The sequence below is a fragment of the Xiphophorus hellerii genome, chromosome 24, assembly GCF_003331165.1.
Source record: "Xiphophorus hellerii strain 12219 chromosome 24, Xiphophorus_hellerii-4.1, whole genome shotgun sequence".
Taxonomy (NCBI): Eukaryota; Metazoa; Chordata; class Actinopteri; order Cyprinodontiformes; family Poeciliidae; genus Xiphophorus; species Xiphophorus hellerii.
In genome coordinates this window covers 1,808,567-1,828,714 of record NC_045695.1, presented here as the reverse complement: position 1 = coordinate 1,828,714, position 20,148 = coordinate 1,808,567, and the positions used below count along the sequence as shown (strand labels likewise).

Below are 20,148 nucleotides of genomic sequence, written 5' to 3'. Positions count from 1 at the left end.
CGTTCGTGAGCAATCTGATTTTGAATGGCTCGATTTTTTTAATGTGACTTAGCTTGCTTATGATGCTCTGCACACACATGTCAACAGCTATTGTTATTTTAATTTCAATAATTTATTTGGCAAGTAAATACAATGCATAAATACAACTAATAGAAATTGGTAGATAATGTTTTATGTTAAATGGTGCAGAAGAGGATTTTTGTTTCTGCCAAAGCAACTCAAGTCTATCTTTTTTACTTATGCTTCTAAATTACAAATAGACCTAATATTTTATTAATGGACGCACTTGCAGTTAAGAACAACAAAGGTATTTGACATTTATATTTTAAAATGTTGCATTTTATGAAAATACATAACATTTTTTTTCTGCAAGAACATATACTGTAGTTGTATTTTGTAGAATTGTAATATTAATTTACTGTTATTGCTAAGTAATGTAAATGAATATTCCCAAGAGCAGGTTAGGGGAGAAAAGTTGGGTAGGAACTTTCAGAACTGATTTCTCTGCAATCTCGTTTTCTGAGTGCCAACATTCAAAAAGCCATTTTTTCTTCATTTCTTTTTTGATGTCCAGATTTTGCTTAGAATCAAAATCTGCAAGTAACTCAAAACACCTCAGAGTAGACTTGTTCTTGCTTTGCTGTTGCCAGTGTAGGTTTCAGCATCCTCCACATTGATGGTATTCTTCGTTCAAACTACGGTGAGTGTTTTTATTTTGTAGGGAAGCTAAAGGAGCAGTCAGTAAAATGTCTCCAAGGACAACCTACCGTGTTTCAGTCCCACCTCGGTGAACAGGAAGCGGTTAGAGGACTGCTGAATGTCTATTATATCAGCTGGAACTACATTTGGACAGGCAGGGCTCCCGGCCTTTAAACACCGGAAGTAAACAAGGCAGCTCTGGGCCCTGCTTAAGAGCTGTCTTGAAGACATAGTTTATGTCTTCTCTTATTCATAAACTAATCAACAATTATCGTGCTTATATTGCACAATAATACGGGTGAATGTTATTCACCCGTATCTCCAGCAATATCTCATCACATTATGTCAGTGCAGGCTGCATTCTAATATGATTTTTAAGGTAATTGTAAGTTTGTTATTCCATAAAGAATCAGAGTATTTTGGAAGGCAGAATAGAGAGAAGCAAACATGAAAATATGCATCCAGACTGGTCTTGGTCTTAGTAGGTGTCAAAGAAATAACATCTATTCTACCTGCACAAGATGAAAGGTTTTCACCACTAAATTAGATTTAAAAGCTCATTTAGTTGCTGCAGAGATAAATAGGCCTTTTGGTACTTCTAAAGTATTTTAGAAGTACCAAATTAAATTAACAGTCGCATCCTCTTGACAATAATGTACCAAGAATAGGATGAGCTGCTGACCAATAAAAACCTGGAAAAAATAGCCTAATTCAATTTTGAATTCAGTATCAACCAAAGATCTGAGACAAAATGAAGGTTCAAGTTTCTTAATAGAATAGAATAGAATAGAATAGAATAGAATTACTTTATTCATCCCAGCAGGGAAATTATTTCGCAGTTACAGCATAGAGACAAGACACAATAACAACCACCACTGAGTAGCAATTGTAGACAAAATAAAAATAAAATATAACATGCTGTCAATATAAAAAGCAACTTAAAGCAGTCCTTGCAAAGATTCCAAAAATGCAGATACAGTATGTATATGTAAATATATGTACAGTAAGTGTGCCACAGTGCAGTTGTGCAAAATTGGACTGATTAGTGCAGAACAATGATTTAGCTTTTATTGTACAGTGAGATGGCCTGTGGCAGGAAGGATTTCCTGTATCTCCTGACACAGTGTAGAACTGACCATAACCCCATCTACTATTTTAAACCAAAAATCTACAATGGAACCAAAGTCCCTGAACATTTCAAAGTCTCATAATTTAATAACACAAATAATAAAGCTGTGTGCACTTTTATTACTAGCCCTACTTTATCATTTTCTCTCCTAAAGCAGGATCCCTGGGATGCAGTTCTTCCTCTTCAGTCAGCATTTATTTCCCTATGGTGGACCTTCCACCATCGGAATTCTCTGCATCTTGCTTTTGCCCGGGTTTCCTAGTATGTCAGCACAAATTTACAGCTTCTTTACCATAGCCCGTATTCTTCTACAGCCTAAAGTAGATTAGGTGTTTTGCACACTGTGAGAAATCAGAGGGAAAACGACGGGTGTTAGCTTCTGAAATAATGGAGGGAGGATAATGCATTTTGAACTGTGACAGTACCTGCTGTGGATTACAAGTTTAAGCGAGAAAAACTTCCTTAATCTGTGGAAGTTGTATAGTGGCTTTTGTTTTTAATGCAGAACATTTGTTTCTATGGAATAATCTGGTCATTCATGCATGCATTTCTCTCTATTTACAGTAGGAGCAAAATGTTAATACATAACTGTGGAAAATTCTTCTGATGTTTGGGATATTCTGCAAAATATGTCTGGCTATATTATGATCTTTAAGAAGGGAAATTAATTACCAGTAATGACCACTTCATCATGGCTCCTTTTAGTTGGTGGGACATGATAGGTATTTTATTTTATAAGTAACCACAGACAACTTTTATGAGTTTTCAACCAAACTTCTGAAGGAGAAAACATAGCAAACCACTTCTCCAAGGTGTTTACCATGCGTTCTGATTTCCTGTAGCAGAGCCTGTCTTTTTATTAAGCAGGAGAAAGAAGGGAGTCAAGAGTGAAATGTGGAGGTAATAAATCAAGGGAGGCCAATTCTAAACAAGGAAGAACTACATTCTACACACAAGCAGTTTAAGGAGTATCCCAAGATAAGAAACAGCTGCAGCTTCAAGGTTTAGAGAAAAAGCAAGTTTTGTCTTTCACACGGTTTAACAAATTCCTCCTCTCTGGGGTGTGAATACTAAACCTTTAAATGAAAAACAAACTGGTAACTACTTATGTAAGAATGATAACAAAACAAGAATGATAACAAAACATAATTATTCCAATACTCCTTGTGTCAAGAGAAGGAGTGTGACAACTGGATCTGTCACACAACTGGATCTGAACTAAGTTGTAAGCTCAGTTATTGGATGTATAAAAAAGAAACAGGCATAAGACCAGAGACCTCGAAGACCCCCAAAAACAAAAAAAAAATCAAACTATAGCTGATTTAGAATCAGCCAGTTTGGTGAAAGTGGTCGTCCATGGTTAAAAACTGAATTTTTTTTTCATAATCTTCTTTGCCATTCATCCTGAAAGGTATGCAGTGGACTTTAGATCAGAGGAAGGAGAAGGATGTTATTCTCTTTGACAATGTCCTTCATCAGACAGGCTTTCCATATTTTGATAGAGTCTCTGTCACTGTGTTGTGTTGAAATGGGCACTTTTCAAAAGCCAACAGAAATCCAAGTGGGAGGTGATAAACTGACCTCTGGCTGAATAACAATGAATATCACAATTATTAATAATTTTCCTTCTACTTTACACTAATTCTCTGTTTTATGCTGGTCTCAAACATAAAATCAAAACAACACCCAATAAATCGTGAAAGTGGAATATCACAAAATGCGTAGAAAATTGAAGGGGTTAATTTTTTTGCAAGTGTGTGTCTTTTAGCACTGGGGTTTCTGATGCGAATGCATTTTGTAAAGCTCTCAGAGGGCTTACAAATTCACAGTTAAAGTAAATTAAGTTTAATTAAAAATTTCAAAGTCAACATTTGGAGCAAGATTAGAAAGAAAAGAAATATCAAAGTTCAGAGTCAGGAGTGAGCTACATGTTTATGTGTTGGAGTAGAAACAAGGTGGAGAGAGATTTCACTGCTGCCAGTTTAGGCCTTGTAATTAAAGCCTAATGCTACTGAGACGGAAGATAAAGCAAACCCCAAATATACTGTTAGAATGACTCCACAAGGTCAAACACATAATAAATCTGCTGAAAGATTTATTACAAGTGTTTAAAAAAGGAACCAGAGGCAAGACAGAGAAAAGATTTGCATTAGGCTGGAAAAAAGACAATGTAGTTACATATGGAGTCAAAGAAAAGAACACCTGAACAAAAAGTGACATCAGTGAGAGCGAATGTGATGGCCTAGTGAAAGACCTTTAGTGCAATCACATCAGCAAGGGACAAACATGTATTGCCACATCACTTCAGATCCGAAAAGGTAACATTTATTCTAGTTTTGCTTTTTGTCACACTTTGATGTGACTTAGATCATTAATCTGATTTTAGTAGCAGAGAAAGATAACCTGAGAGGGCTTGGAAGTATGAACTCATAACTTGTGTTTTGATTCATTGTTCTGTAACCAAATTATTATTGAGCTTAAGGTCACACACTGAGCCACCGTCACACACCATCACATTACCACCACCATGTTTGACTGTGGGTACGATGTTCTTTTTAAGAAGTAGGTTTATGGAAAATGTGAGACAAACCTTTGTGTTCTTTTGAGTCAGCAATGACTCTGACCTTTGAACCTTTGTCCTCATCGTGGAAACATGACTGCTGTAACCGTTTCCAGACTGATGTCATTGATTTTAGTTCTCATCTGTTCTGAAATTCTTTTAGAATAGCAAATGAAGCTTTTTATAAATACATCTTCCATTTAAATAATTTACTTGTTTCCACAGATCAGGTATTAATTAGACGTTGAACCACAAAAATGTTGCTAATAATGGTTAGCTCATGATTTTTAAAGAGTATGGGAGGTCAGACAGTGTATATTCACAAATAGTTCTGATGCATTTTTTTGCCTTAATAAGTGAAAGTACAAACTGCTGTTTGCATTAACTACTCATGTTTGCTGGATTAAAATTAGTTTGATATTCTGAAAAAAATGAAGTGTGGCAAAATAGCACAAGCAGAACATTACCAACTCTCTGACAAGAGTCTCTTACAGAAATGTTGATTAAATGTCATCAGAGTAGAGACTGAGACTGAGGTTCGGTTGAAGAGTCACAGCAGTTTTCTGAAGCATATGTGTGAAAGCACAACAGCACCGAGCTCGCAGTCTCTGGGCAATTCTCTAATTTTAGTGGGTCTCCTCTGGAAGATGGAGGACAAACTATTTACAGAAGGCAAAATTGGATATCCTTCAGGAGGACAAAGGAGGAAAAACAATAATTGTGATTCTTTCCCCGGATGCTCAGACAGCGGGGAGAAGAAGAAGAGAAAAAACTGTGTTGCGTATCGCATGTACACACAATAGAAACTTGATAGGTTTCTGCAGAAGGTGAAGAAATGGGCAGAAAGTTTTGTGGTGTCCTTGTAATTGGACAAGCTCCCATCAAACCAAAACACAGCAGAGTTCTGAACCTGAGCCTCTGGCTGGGTTCATCAATACAAACTGTAAGAGTCTCATCCATTCTTTCTCAGGGTCACAGGAACATTTCTGGAATAATGTTAGCTTGTATTCAATTTAAGAATATTTGTCTTCTCTTTCCCAATTCTTCTCTATAAAATAGGCAGACCTCTGTCAAACTGCATCCAGAGTTTTAAAAAATACCTGGAGCATTTTTTTTTTTGCATTGTCATAATTAGCCTCCACTTTGAGTTGGTCTGTCACAAAATATTCATGTAAAATAAATTTACATTTGTAACTGAAATGTGGAAAAATATGAAAAAAATGGATATAAGAATGTTAAGCAGTGAATGTAGTAAACATGGATAATGACTTTATTAGTCAGATCTAGAAATAACTCATAGCAGAAAGTCAGTTGGTAGAATTTTTTATCAAAGGAAACCAAAATAAAATATCTGGAATATGAATCCTGATGTATTAGCTCTCTTCGTAGAAAAATAAACTGGTTATCTTTAATCCAATAACAAAAAAATTATAAAAGTAATAAAACATGCTGTCTTTCAGCAATAATATAACAAAGCACCAGATGGCTTTTATTTCCAGTTGGTTTTCAAAGTGTGCTCCAAGTTAAAAGGCTGCCTTCTGAATATATGGGTTGTTCAGATTCATTAAATATTCATGTGTGGTTCCAAAAATAAAACGGAGAATCCATCTTTGGTTAAGAAAATCCAAAGTCTCTTTTGATCATCCTCAGCTTTGATGCATTTTCTAACTTGCCCATGTGCCGTGTACAGTTTTCACGCTGCTGCTTCTGCCTACAAATCAAAATAAAGTCTAACCAAAGCATCAGTAAAACAACAAAAATATATTTCATAAGGAATTTTCTGTGAGTTCCTGCTTCATGTTAACCTACAGGAGGCCAGAGATTCTTTAAAACATGCAGCACCATCCGCCATCTTCTTTGTCTTTTCTACCAGTAGTAACGTCATGTGATTGACGTTATAAAGTCTTAAAATCGGCTCTCATTGACATGAGGAAAATTCCGTAGAGTTATTTTGCTTCAACTAGTCCACTACCACTATTTATTTAAATATATAAATTTGTTCTCAGTTGTCATGTAGCTTCAGTGAAAGATTCCTGATTATTTTAAACAAATTAACAAGAATCACATATGTTCAGTCCTATTCCTGTTTCCTGTGTTCTGTATTTTGACACCATTCTCTTGTATTCTGCAGGATACACAGATCTCAAAGCAGACACATGCCATGTTCTTTGTAATTTGCATGTCATACAAGCTGCTAACAGGTTTTGTTGCTCTGTTTTAAAGCTCAATCACTGCATTCAGTCACATCGCAAGTCCCCTGAGAGCACCTTTAGTAAAGAATGATCAATAAGAAAAGAAACATCCAGAGACTGATGAGCTCTTCTCTTGTTTTGTTTGGGCCTCTGGTCAAAATGGAATGTTCTCAATAGTTCCATTGATCACAGCTGGCCTGAAAATGCAGAAAAGGGAAGTCTGCACAATTATCTCCAGCATTTGTTAAAAGTTGTCTTGGACACAAAGAGAATACTCAAAGCCCTAAAGCTTATTAGAATGCACAGAGGGCTGAGAAATAGTATTTCTGCTTTGTAACTCATTTGGTGTTTGTTATACCTGATTCCAAAGCGATGATCTAAATTCACTGTAGCAATAACACTGATGAAATCACATGTCTGTTCTGGTGCAGTCGTGACTTTATATTTCATTTCAGTGCACATGACTCTTTCTTCAATGCAGAAAAGCATCAGACATTTTCCAGAGAATTGATCATACAAAAGGAAGCAGGTCCAGATTATAGTCAGACCTAATGTGGATGAATAAGAAATAATTCAAGCTACTAAAGTTGCAACGCAAATTGTTGTAACACTCAATAAGAAGAAATGCAAATATATTTCACCTGTTTTATGTGTGTGTGTGAAATTCACAATGCACCTTTCACTATCTAATCAACAATGTCTGTTCCTAGATTGCTGTAAAATGAGAATACTGTCGCCTATAGAGCTACCATCTCACTGGAGCTCATACATCCACTCTGAAAATATATATAAAAAAGTCAATAAAACTATAACTGCATTGTTATGAAGCTGCTGTCTTATCTAATAAGTGTTCCTTTAGATGACATTCAAACGTAATAAATGTTGACATTGGTCTGTCAGACGGCAGCAGCTTCAGTCAAGCACACTGAGCAGAATACAGATGGCATTTTTCTCACTTATTTCTATTCCTTTGTGGGTCTGACCTGGAAAGGTTAGACCACTAAATCATGAAAGTCAAGCAGCTGGTCTTTTGCAGAAAAGAAATGTGGATATATTAGATGTCTTTAAAACTGATTCATTTGGTTTTTACTTCTAATATGTACATTGGGTGTTTATGGTTATCACCATAGTTACAGTTTGAATTCAACAGTGTTGGATTTGCTGGTGAAATATTTCACAGCAAAGCAAAATATTCCATTTATACTTTGGATTCTTGATTTAAATCTTGGATAGAAATCCCTTTAGACTTCACTGACATGTTCTTTAGCAACCAAAGGAACATTTAAAATTTCATGAACTTTTCAAGCATCTAGTGGATTAAGATGCCTAGTCTCCTCAAGCTGTCAGCAACCTTTAGATTCCTTGTGGAGTCACTGGTTCAGAAACTCATGGAGCATCCAGTGGGAATCGTAAGATGGCTTTATGGAGAACTTCTTTTGGACAAACCACCGTCTTTGGACTAGTGGTGAGCAGGAGGACCTTCTTACTAGAAAAAGTAGATTAACTTCAACTGGATTGATGTTAGACTCAAATTTAGACTCAATCTAAAATAGCAGCAAGTTCTGCTGCCATTATAGATCTAGAATCTAGAATGGCAGCAGGTTTTGCTGCCATTCAGCAAAAACAGATGGCATTTTTCTCACTGAGGGTTTTACTCAGTTTTTTATTCACATTTTAAGCTTTGCATATTGACTTGATGTGTCCAAAAACCAAAGAAGGGATGTTCAAATGTTAAACTGCACATGTCAAAATACAGACTTGCTCCTCCATAAATACACAAACATTGAATGTGCTGAAAATATCCTCCAGGACAAATGAGTTAGGATTGTAAAGGACCTGTTAAAGGTCAAAAGGCAGCAATGTTTAATTTGAGTTATTGCCAGAGTAACAACATTGCTTTTACTTGGAAAAAGCTTTCCTCAAACCGCTGTGGGCTATTGTATCAACATCCATTCATCCAGCCACAGTTTGCTGGTGCTTTATCCTTCAAGAGGGCCAGACAATAGTTACTAGAATGAGGGAGCCGGCAGGAGGCAGGCCTCTATTTTCTGCTACAATGTCTTTATTTTTACTATTGATGCCCATATTAGGAAAAGAGAGAGAAAAAAGGCTCGTGATTGTGAGGAAGTGTTTGTGTGTGTTAAGGCTGCCTGTTTTTACTGAGTGTGTAATCTGTGGGGACGTGAAGTACAGTTTACATCTGATGCGTAGGTGTGTCTCCTTAAACCACAGGTGTCAAACTCCAGTCCTGAAGGGCCGCTGTACTGCAGTTTTTAGATGTGCCATAGGTACAAAAATGCTGGAATGAAATGGCTTCATTACCTCCTCCTTGTGTAGATCAGTTCTCCAGAGTCCTGCTAATGACCTAATTATTCTATTCAGGTGGTGCAGCAGAGACACATCTAAAAGTTGCAGGACAGCGGCCCTTGAGGACTGGAGTTTGACACCTCTGCCTTAAACCATCAGCAGTTCTAGGAGATTTTGAAGCAAGCACTTGCAGTACCACCTCTGGTCTGGTGGGGGAGCTATTGTTCTGCAGTTTTCTTGTCTGCCGTTTTCTTGTTCTACTTGATATTCAGCTCTCTAAGCGATTCAAAAGAGCGGCACCCTGAAATAGATGTGCTTTAGTCCCTTCAGCTGCCATAATACAATCACTTACCTGAGAGATGTTACCGATATCCATCCATGCCAGGGATAGCAGTCTGATTTTACGGCCAACATGGAAAAAAACCCAAATAAATCTCACTGTCACTGTTGCTATAGCGATCCCCCACATCACCAACCAAAGCCTACTGCGAAAACACGTTTCATCAAGGTGGATGGATTTGCAAACAACAAAATGGATTTAGTAAGTGTAGGAGGATGGTGGTGTCACAGCCGGGGAGGGACGACTGGGTTTGGGCTGGTGCTGTGTCATGCACATGTTCCTGTGAAAGATGCTATCCCTTTCTTTTTGCTTCTCTTTCTTCTGTTTTCAGCCTCCCCCCTTGCATGCTGATGTGGTTAGTTATCATCCAAAGAATGTGCAGCAACTTGATCCATTATTCATGACTCAGCAAAAGTAATAATGCCTCCTCCCAAGGCTATCTACCACTTCCTTTCTTAGGGGTTTCTGATGTTCCCTATTAGAAGTTATGAATCTTAAGACACAACAAAATGTTTAAGGTGAGGCTCTGCGCACGCTGAGATAAACTTTGAGTCCTGGCTGGTTGTTGTTGGGTTGCAGTTGTGAGCAGTCTGGTTAGCAGTCACTTCAGGCACACAACTCACCTTAGAGTGTCCATTTGCTGTGCACTGTGGTGGGAAACAAGCTTTTACACCTTCAAGAGTAATGCCCTGCTTCCCCCTGTGGATTTGAAGGCGTGAGAGAGGAATTCTCAAGACCCTGAGCAAAGAAAGTTTGACTCTTAAGAATGTTTAACCAGACTAATTTAACAAGCTTAGCGGGAGTATTTGACAGTCAGGTGTAAAGAGATTACACACTCTTTAATGCTTTGTTTGACTGTGGGGTCATTTTCCCAAATTGTGTTTCAGCCTATGAATGTATTTATTATGAGGTTTTGGGGGCACAGATGTACCCTAGTAAATAAAAATGCACTTTTCAAGTAAGTATTTCATATACTATTATTATTATTATTATTATTATTATTATTAAATCTCTACATTACATCTAGAGATTCAAGTCGTGGTTCCATCAGCTGCAAGTCATTCAGCATTAGAGAAACAACACACCACGAAGACTTACGTTTGTTTAGATCAAAGAATAGTTTCCCAAAAGTCTGGAAGGCCATTAAGATGTTATTGATACATGTGAGACTTATCTGATTCTCACACTTATCTCCAAAGCCTTAGAAATATCTTTGTTGCCCTTACACACTGATGTTCCTTGAGACCACTGCCCAGAAACTGACGGCATTTTCGGATGTTGATTGGGAGAAAGTTCCACGTTTAGACTGTGCCACTAAGACAGCTTGAGTCAGCTGTAGTTGTCATGCCAGGCCACTGTAAGGCGCTGTGATTTTAGCATATCATCTGATGGATGTGCGGTTCTTTGACCCTTAGCTTCCACCTTATTGTTAGTAACCTGTCTACATCTCCCATGAACAAAGTCCTCATGCAACACATGTATGTTTTATGAGAAATTGTGTTAAACTGACCTGCCATTGTTTTTGTTGTTATCTGATGACGTGTTGCTTTTTGAAACCTTCTGAGATTTCTTGATTCTTCAGGTCTGGCAGAAATCAGGCTTGGACATTACCATTGAAACTGGACCAAATAAATGAGGTTAATCAAAATCATTCAAGATGTAAGAAGATTATTGAGGTTGGTATTGATTATTTTCTAACTAATAACTTTCTTCAAAGTTTATTACTTTGTAAATGTGTCTTAACACCATATTTAATTGTCATGCACTTAAGCAAATCTAGATTTGTCTTAGCATCATCAGACCTATTGATTACTTTTGTGTACACAACATGCCCTGCAGGGAATAACGGTGATGCTAAGAATATTACTGGGTAACTTGAGCATGGTGTATTTGAGAAAAACAAAGGAATTCCAGGTGTCCGTTTTAAAATGTCTTATGTCCTATGTCCTGTCTTCTGCACCCTGCTTCAGCATGTACTTAAGAATTTATCGTAATGTATATCATAGGTTATCAATACTCCATCTTTGGCAGGAAGGTTTTTCAGGTGAAAAGAGTCTCAGTTAATGCTCTGCCTTAAAAAATCTCTGTACAGCCAGTTTCTCATTCATCCATTTACACAGAGCAGCTTTTCTTATTCTGTAATTGTACATCTTTTCTCTAAGATATGTGCATTTATATACTTTCTGCAAAGTAGGTAATCATAGGGCAGAGTGTTATCAATGGAAGCTTCAGCTAGAGGACCGCCTTGTAGCTTAGCATTCCAAATTACATTCCTTATCTGCCAAATTGCTTATCGGCAATTTCATTTTTATGTTTCGGAGTTAACAAATGTCATTGTACCAATCTACTGACTTATCACCTTTGATCTCCCTGAGAGTCGTGTGGATAAAATGTGTTTGTGTGCTTTAGATGGATCTGTAGCAGATCATGAGCACATGGCCAAGTTGAAACTAATTAGAGAGCAATGGAACGACAATAGAAGAAGAAAGAATCTAATAATGTTTGATCAGAACCTAAGCAGATTTTGTTCACCACATTTTTCACTATTTTGGATGAGCATTACACCTCTGACATGCACGATATATCTCACATATTATCAACTTCTATGAAATATAACTAGTGCTCTGATGTGGCAGCAATAATGGCATATTTTAGTCACATGAGACTCTTTGTCTGCACTGATGAATATTCAATGAACTCTGCATTAACAACCACAATGACTTTCTGATCAAGTTATCTTATAACTATTTGATTATTTAAGGGTACTAAAAGACTGTGTATGGATTATTGGTACACTCATCCCCAAAATATCAACAGGCTGGCTAATAATCTGATTATTGATAGGCTTGGACCAATGACTGAGAGGCCAGAACAGGCCTATTCTTCTGTGTTACCACTGGAGAGGCTAATGACTAGCATGATGAGGATGATCACTGATTGGACAGCCTTCTTCTTTTGCTGTCCATTAGCACAGATAGGTTGGCTTTAGCACTGATCATTGGAAAGGTTAACGACTAGCATGCCTACTAGCATGCCTAGGCACAAACATGCAAACACACACTGGGAACATGCTACACTCAGCATTCTGATGTTGTACACCTGATTTTCATGTTATAATTGCAACTCCACATATTCAAGCTGTTTGGTTTCTTTTTCTCACTGCTGATCTCCCCCTGGTTCCTGTGTGTTTTCTTCATGTTTTTTTCCATTCACATCTCTCTGTCCTGGCAACATTTGGATACGCAACAAATCAGATCCAAATTTTAGAATTTGGATCTGGCAGGGCCTTGGGATCTTCAAACAGGAGTTTCTTAAAGAGGCGGAAGCCCAATTTCAAGGCTCTAAATCACAAAGTCAAATTTCTTTTATGCCATATTTGATAAACATAGCATTTTTATAACAACTGAAGTTAACATAGTTACTTGATTGTGGTATTAAATGGAATTATGCGGCTGGAAAACACACACTGGTCCTTTAAAGACATTACCAACCCATGGTGGGACGATGTGAGTGATTCTGTATTACGAGGCTCAGAGAAACATCAAGAGCTTTCATTGAGCAATACTCTCATTAGTACAAGAGACTTCACACCCACAGTCACATTCTTCAGTCAGAGTTAAGGTGACACCAGCATGCTGATTAGCGAGGGGATTCTGCTCTTTAAACTATTATTGATGTTTGAGTAATCAAAACAGTGCTTTGATTTTCGCTCGCGTAAAACGAAAAGTTTTTCTCTGCCTCTTTGAAAAGCAGTAACTGATGCAAGAAGCGCTAATTAATTCAACTAAGCAAAAGGCCTCCTTTATTTAAAGTTGTAGCAGTCAATAGACTTATATTTGTCATGCTTTTTGAGACATGCATAGAGATTTGATGTAAGGAAACGGATACAGTGCAGGTTTCTTGCAGGAGAAGACAGATGCAGTCTCGTATTCTCCTCTGTGAGGCTGCTATTCCCTCTGCATCACATACATATCAAATGTAAAGAAAAGCTGACAGCAGTATCACAGGATGGGAGGACAGAAAGCCTGTAGGACCTTCTACATATCAATAATGAGGGATGAGCTGCAGTTCTCACATATTTCGTTTGAGTCTCAGGAGGATTTATTTAGAGGTGCCCTCAGCAGGCATCGCATAAAGCCTTAGGTTTCATATAGAGTGCCAGGATTTATAATTCATCTCTTTTACACAGCACAGACTGGTAAAATTAAGAAAATGTAGGTCAAAGGGTTTGCAAGATATGTATGTGGACGATTAATAAGGATGAAAGGATTCTTCTTGCATATTTTTAGTGTATTTTCCACAAAATATGTATTGATCATAAGCTGTCTTTAAGATTTTGTTTTGATTGATGAGCATTTATAGTGTATCTGATGTGATTTTAATGTAGAAAATCACATCAGAAGATCTTTAGACCATCCTTCATACTAAATTTATCTAGAACTTTTCAATTAAAGGTTTGCATTTCTGAATTTTCTTCTACGCTGCAAAAGCAATCTACATTAGTTCATTTTTTAAAAACTTCTATGATTGGGTCACCAGTGTAACAAGTACACAAGGGAAACCCTGCCATCCCTATCTCCAGCAACACAGTTCAACTGAATTGAATTGAATTCAATACAATTCAATTCAGTTGAACTAAAAAAACCAACTCTTTTACCCCAAAGGAAAATTAAATGTTATAACTCACTATCCAAGTATCTTCAAACAACCTGTGAAAAGACCCAGGAGGAATTTGGTTGTTTTGTTTGGTTCTTTGGTTTGTCTTCTTTTTCTGTTTTAAGTTAATTAATTGAATCAATGACCCAACAAGAACTCAGATCCCTGAATATTCTGTGTTACTCACCAATTTCACTGAGCCAAAGCCAAAAATACGTTCAGCTAATGTCATAAATATCGAAAACTGCTACTTTATCTACAGAAGCAATAATTTATTGTGGAAGGCCAATTCATTTCCAAGTGTTTTTTCAGATCCACTTGATGATTTTCAGAGATCAATCTAAAAGCCATTCAGGTCTCATATAGCTGAAGCAGATCTCAACTTCAGCTTTGACCAATCGGTGAATCCACAGCTGACTCTACGATGTTTTCAAGATCAAATAGTTAAATTTCTGACAACACAGTTCAAATATCAACATTTTCTCAGCACATTAGGTGATGTAAGTTTATGTCTCAGGCTTTCTGACAGATCAAGCCCAACTGACACACAGTTGCAACTTAAATCATTTAAAAAACTTTCAAATTAGGTTAATTGGTACAAGTAAGATTTAGAGGCTTTAAGTAAGAAAAGTTTAGTTATACAGCAACATTCAAGGATAAAAAGGGTTTTACAAAGAGAATACAAAGATCAAAACTTGATAAGAGCACGAATAAAAGACAAGAAGAAAGTAAAAAACCCCAAATCCTTAAAAAGAAGATCTTAAGGAATAGCATGTTCTAATAATAATAATGTCTTCAGCAGCTTTTAAAATGTGTCTGAAGACAATGTAAGAAAAGATGAAGGTTGTTCCACAGTCAATGTCAAACAGTCTGGAAGATTTGTTCCTATCCAGTTTTGGGGACTATGATTAGATCCTGGTTCCAGAACCCGAGGGTTTGAGTTGGAGTTTTTGACCTTAAGTGTTGAGTAGCATAGTTGAAGGTAATTAATGGCTTAAGAGGAAGCCATTAATTACTAATAGAAGTGTAAACAATCATCTCAAGCTTATGGTTTGACCCCAACGTCCTTAGCTTGAAGATATTTTTCAAATGATAACAGTTTTCTACAGGTTCTCCTGACTTACTTTCTAGAGACATTGATTGGTCTAGAAGAACACTTGTATATGTAAAATCTTGGCTTGATTGGCAAGTTGAAAATTTCAATCTTACCAGAGTAAACCAACAAGATGAAATTGGTTAATTTTCAACAAATGGTGGTTGAAGAATCCCAGACAGTAGTTCATTTCCATTACAAATGTCAGTATTCCACTAAAGTAAAAAGAAAACAAAAAAACACATTTTCACAGTTTATGTGTTTCCAATAAATAAGAAACACAATTAAGATGAAATGTGAGAAAGTTTGTTCATGTGATAATCATCCTCCTGCTACTTCTTGTCGTCTTCACAGAAAGAGAGAATCATAAAACACAATACACAGTATTTAATGTGATAGACCAATTCTAACTAGTGCACAAATGTTACATGAAGGGAAAATTATATGTTGCTATCAATGGTTTTTACTAAAAATACTTGTACTTAGGCTTTTTATTCCTGAGCTCAGGTAGAAGAACCTGCTGATGGGATAACCACAGGTTGTGAACTCCACATCTCTGGTCTTTATGAGAAAGTAGAAAATAAAAATAAAAAGTTGTTTGCCATGTAGAACGAGGTGCTTTGATCAGATGGGACCAAAACGCAGCTGTCTGGTGTACGAACAAATCACTCCACATGAAAAATTATTAATACTGAGCAACAATAACAAAACATGGTGGTGGCAACTTCAGTTTGTTAGAAAAATGATCAAATCTAAACCTTGTTTTCCTTCCACTTCACAATTATATGTTATTTTGCGAGTTATGTTGTGGTTAGAATGGGGTAGTTTTTGAAAACTATTCATTCAGATTATTTGCTTCTGCTGTTAAATTGATGACAGAGAAGAATCCGATTCAAAGAAAGGTGAATTTAATTCCTGTTGCCATTAAAAAAAAATCAGAATTTTTATAGTTTCCATATTTTTAGGGCTTCTTGGTTAAACAATAAAATGATCAACTTTGAGTCTAAAATCATAAATATTAGCTTACATTTTTAAAGTTTCTGATATTTTTTCCCACTCATTTCTCAAACAGTAAGCACATTTTGGATGACCTGTTTTCTAGTTTTAGTGTTGAGAAGCAACAGAATGTCCCATTACCATGGAAACCAAAAGCTTCCCCACATTTCAAAGCCATTATCTTTTATGCACAAAATTGCTTTGGATGGAGCTCATTTGTCTCTCTGACCAGTTGGAATTTCACCCTCAATTAGAAACTCTGTCACTTTGCTGACACTGAAAGCAAGTCCTGACACTTGACATGATGTTCTGAAATATTAAAGAAAAAAAAACAACACTATTGTTTGTTTAGATTTGGTAGCAGAACATAAATGGAATGCAGCCAGTGGACTAAACCTGTCATGGAGATTATATGCCTGAACAGACAGGAAAATGCCATATTGATAGGAAAACAATTAGAATATGCTGAGTTAGTGTTTATGACTGATGTTTAAGAGGCTTTAGATAAAAGTGACAAAAAAATTGTTTTTTTTACTATGAGTCCTCATTTAATCCCAGGAGAAGGACAAAGTAAAGATGACTTTCACAAAATTTGAAAATGTTTACTTCTCACAATAAGTTCACGAAAACATAACACATTCCAGTCAGAAGAGGCTTCCCCATTTTGTAAAACCACAATGCCAAGAATGAAGGTTATGAGAAGGCATTGTTGCTCATAATCATTTTATTTCCAAACAGTCGGCAGCAGACAAGTGGAAAAGTATTTAACTCAGTGTATTCTCTGCAAGATCAGAGATGCAATGTTCAAAAGACTGAAAAAAACAAAAACAAAAAAAAACCAAGAGCTCCTTAAGGTTCAGCTGGAATGTTAAATGTTAAAGTTAATGACATGCCAGTTGGATCCAGACTAGACGTCTGGTTTAGATGAAACGGGTGTCAGGAGAAATAAAAATTGCATCCCTGGGAAATTCAAGACTCATAAATTATGTCTTGTGAAAGGATGAGACCAAAGAAAATATGTTTGGTCATAATTAACAAAACAAAAATCATACAGGCACCAACACATCAACACTATTTTTTAATACCTTTCCATCTTGACCCCATCAACCATTTTGGCTCCTAACAATGAAACAATAAAATTGTGTTTGAATTCTCACCTCTACATGAGAAGAGTACAAAGCTAATGTAAGTTATGTTTCTTAATGACTTATCATGTGAACAAACTTATTCACATGTGACTCTAGTTGTGTTTCTTATTCAATAGAAACATGGCAATTGTGAAATTGTGTTTTTTGACATTAGCAAAATATAAAGAAAGTTTTGCATGAATATGTAAGTTGACAGCTTGTGATATCTACAGCATGACAGTTCAGGAAATATACCTGCACAACCTTAAATAACCATTAAATAACCAATAACCTCATAGTCTCTCTAAAAAAATGTTATTTTTCATAATGCCCTGTTTAAATTGTCTCTGAACATAACTGTCATGTGGACACAGTGTCCTCATGGACTCATTGGATAACATGCAAGAGTTTTGAAGTTAAAAAGTTAAACTGTAAAACAGTTTGAGGAGGTTATAAAATTCAGGGGACTTTTTACAATATTTTCCTGATCTAATAAGGAAATAAATGCAAGTTTCTCACTAATTTTATTGAGCTACTCCTCAAGAAAAGTTTTTTTTCTGGCTTTCATTAGCTTTATATTAGAGTATTTTTCTTGACACATTTAGAAACGTTAAGGGTTAGTTTTGTTATTTTTCACTGAACATAGCCCAAGGTACTGCAAAAATTTTAATGTATATATATATATATATATATATATATATATATATATATATTCCCCCCAACTTTAAAAGATAAAAGCCCCCATGAGTCCAGTAATGAATGGTCTCTCAGCTCTTTTTGACTTTAGGTAATGGCAGCATCTGTAAGTGGCTGTTTTTCCACGATGTCTTTAATGGCGGTGGCTGTCTAATTCCTCGTGAAACACAGCAGACTATGGCTAAATGCTGAAAATGGATAATGAGGGCTGAATTGTCTTCTGGCTGCTTCTTTACAAACAAGCCAACTGGTCTTCTGCAGCACCGCAGCGTCTCTGCAGGTATTTTCAACTTTCTGCTCTCTCTCTTGGGAAGATTTTTTGAAACTTTCATCAGACATACATTGTCTATCATCAAGCAGAAACATGTTAAGTGTTGAAGTCTTGAAACGAATGTCACTTATGATTGCAAGTGAAGGAAAATGCTAATAGTAAAGTATTCTCAAAAAGTTATAGTTATTCTAAAAATGTCAAACCATGGTCTCTATATCTCACTTAAAGTATTTCTGTTTACAAAGATTTTATAATAACTCCCTGTGATTTCAGGCATATTGTAATTCTGAATATGTCCTCTCAGTCTAACCTCTCTGAAACCTTTATGCCTGGAGAGATTCATTAGCTCATTTTTTAATTACAGCATGTAAAATAAATTCCTCTGATCTCTACCACATCAGTCCTGGACATTTCCAGAAACTAGAGTCCAAATAGATTTGTCCAACATTTACTAAATAAAACCCATCTTCAGTTTGCAAGATTCAGTAGAAAGACCTGGAAAATCTTGATTTACTATTCAGCACAAGTTTGACCAATAATGTTACCATTCATAGAAATATTAGTTAGTTGTTGTTGTCATTTCTCAGTTTGACTCGCTGGACTAAACACAAAGTTCTAGTTCCGTGTCTCTAACACAGGTATTTTTGTGGACCACATTTACATATTTCAGACATTGAGCACTCCTTCATCTACTGTATCTCATCCAGTTTATACGCCAGTGGTTTTTGTTCCACTCATGTAACAGGAAAGTTTTGTAAAACCTTCTTTCCCCTACCCTCCACTCTGAGTGATTCTCCTCTGTGGCTTTCCAGGCGTTCAATTTCTCTTTCATTTAAGAGAAAGTGCTCCTTGCTTTGGAAGTGCTGAATGTCACAGCCCTTTATTACCTGGACAGGCCGATCTTCTGGGAGCTTCTCCTTCTGCCTACTGGTAAGTGACATCCCAGCATGTGCTGCCTGTGGAAACAGCGTGCTGGATCTACCCTAAGCGTCCAGCAGGCAGCCGTTAAGCTGACATTTCATTTAGTCTGGCTTTTCTAAAGAGGCTCCAAGTCTGCTCCAGAACACTTCAGGTTTTTAAAGGAGTGAACATGGAATAAGCTGCTTCTGTTGCAGCAATTTATTCATCAAAAAAGTCAACCAGCAACATAAACCCAACATATCAAATTCTGTAAGACACAATACTTTGAAATTGTTGTTTTTTTCTTCAAGTTTTATTTTTTTTTTCAAATTGGCCCAGAAGTGGTGAATGTACAGAAATGTGAAATGTAGATGGTGACGTGGATATCTGAGAGGAGATATTGCACAACTGAACACTAAATAATCCATTTAAAAGGCATTTCTTAATTTATTTGTCTATCCTGACATTTTACATGCTTTCTATTTCATTTGGTACAAATTATTGTGAATTTTGCTGCACACTGACACGGTTGGTTAATTTAGTTACATTTACTTTACAAATATGAGCAAAACTTTGTCAATGCTCCACTAATGTCTAAAAAGCACAATTTTGCAGTTGCGGTATAACAACTTCGATGCGACCAAAACCCCCCACCTCATCCTAGCTCAAAACTTTTATCAAACAATTGACTCAATTTTCAAAGTTTCAAATTGCACAATTATAAGGTCATTGGAAATGCAGCTATTGTTGCCCTGCAGCAAAAAAGTCACGAATTCAAATCCCACCTGTGGGTGGGCACGCTTTGGGTACTGCAGCTTCCTCCTACAGGTCAATATATAAATGTGCAGCTCTAGATGGAAACTTGGCTACAATCTTTTTGTTTTAACTAAACCTCTTACCATTTCCTGATGGAAATCATCCCACATTTGGACCTTGAACAGTTCTAATACCTGGAATTCACAACATGAGAGCTGAAGGGCAAAACTTTACTGGAAATCAAGCTCTCCACTTTAACCTTGAAGCTCTTTCAAAGATCAACACAACATATGGTAACAGTTAAATCCCCACAAACCACAACCTGTGGTATCCATGGCGATAAAAAGCAAATAATGAAAAGCATTACTTACTCTGGTGAACACTTCAGTCTTGTATTAATACACAAAAAGTTCAAAATGATAAAAC

At 36.5% G+C, this 20,148-nt stretch overlaps 1 long non-coding RNA gene across 1 annotated transcript; it reads left to right on the top strand.

Moving 5' to 3' along the window:
* The first annotated feature begins 704 nt into the window (after positions 1-704).
* Positions 705-17,289, top strand: LOC116715490 (uncharacterized). The gene is made up of 3 exons (XR_004338183.1): positions 705-717; positions 1,312-1,313; positions 17,217-17,289. It is a non-coding gene; the product is annotated as an uncharacterized LOC116715490 (long non-coding RNA).
* Positions 17,290-20,148: the final 2,859 nt, after the last annotated feature.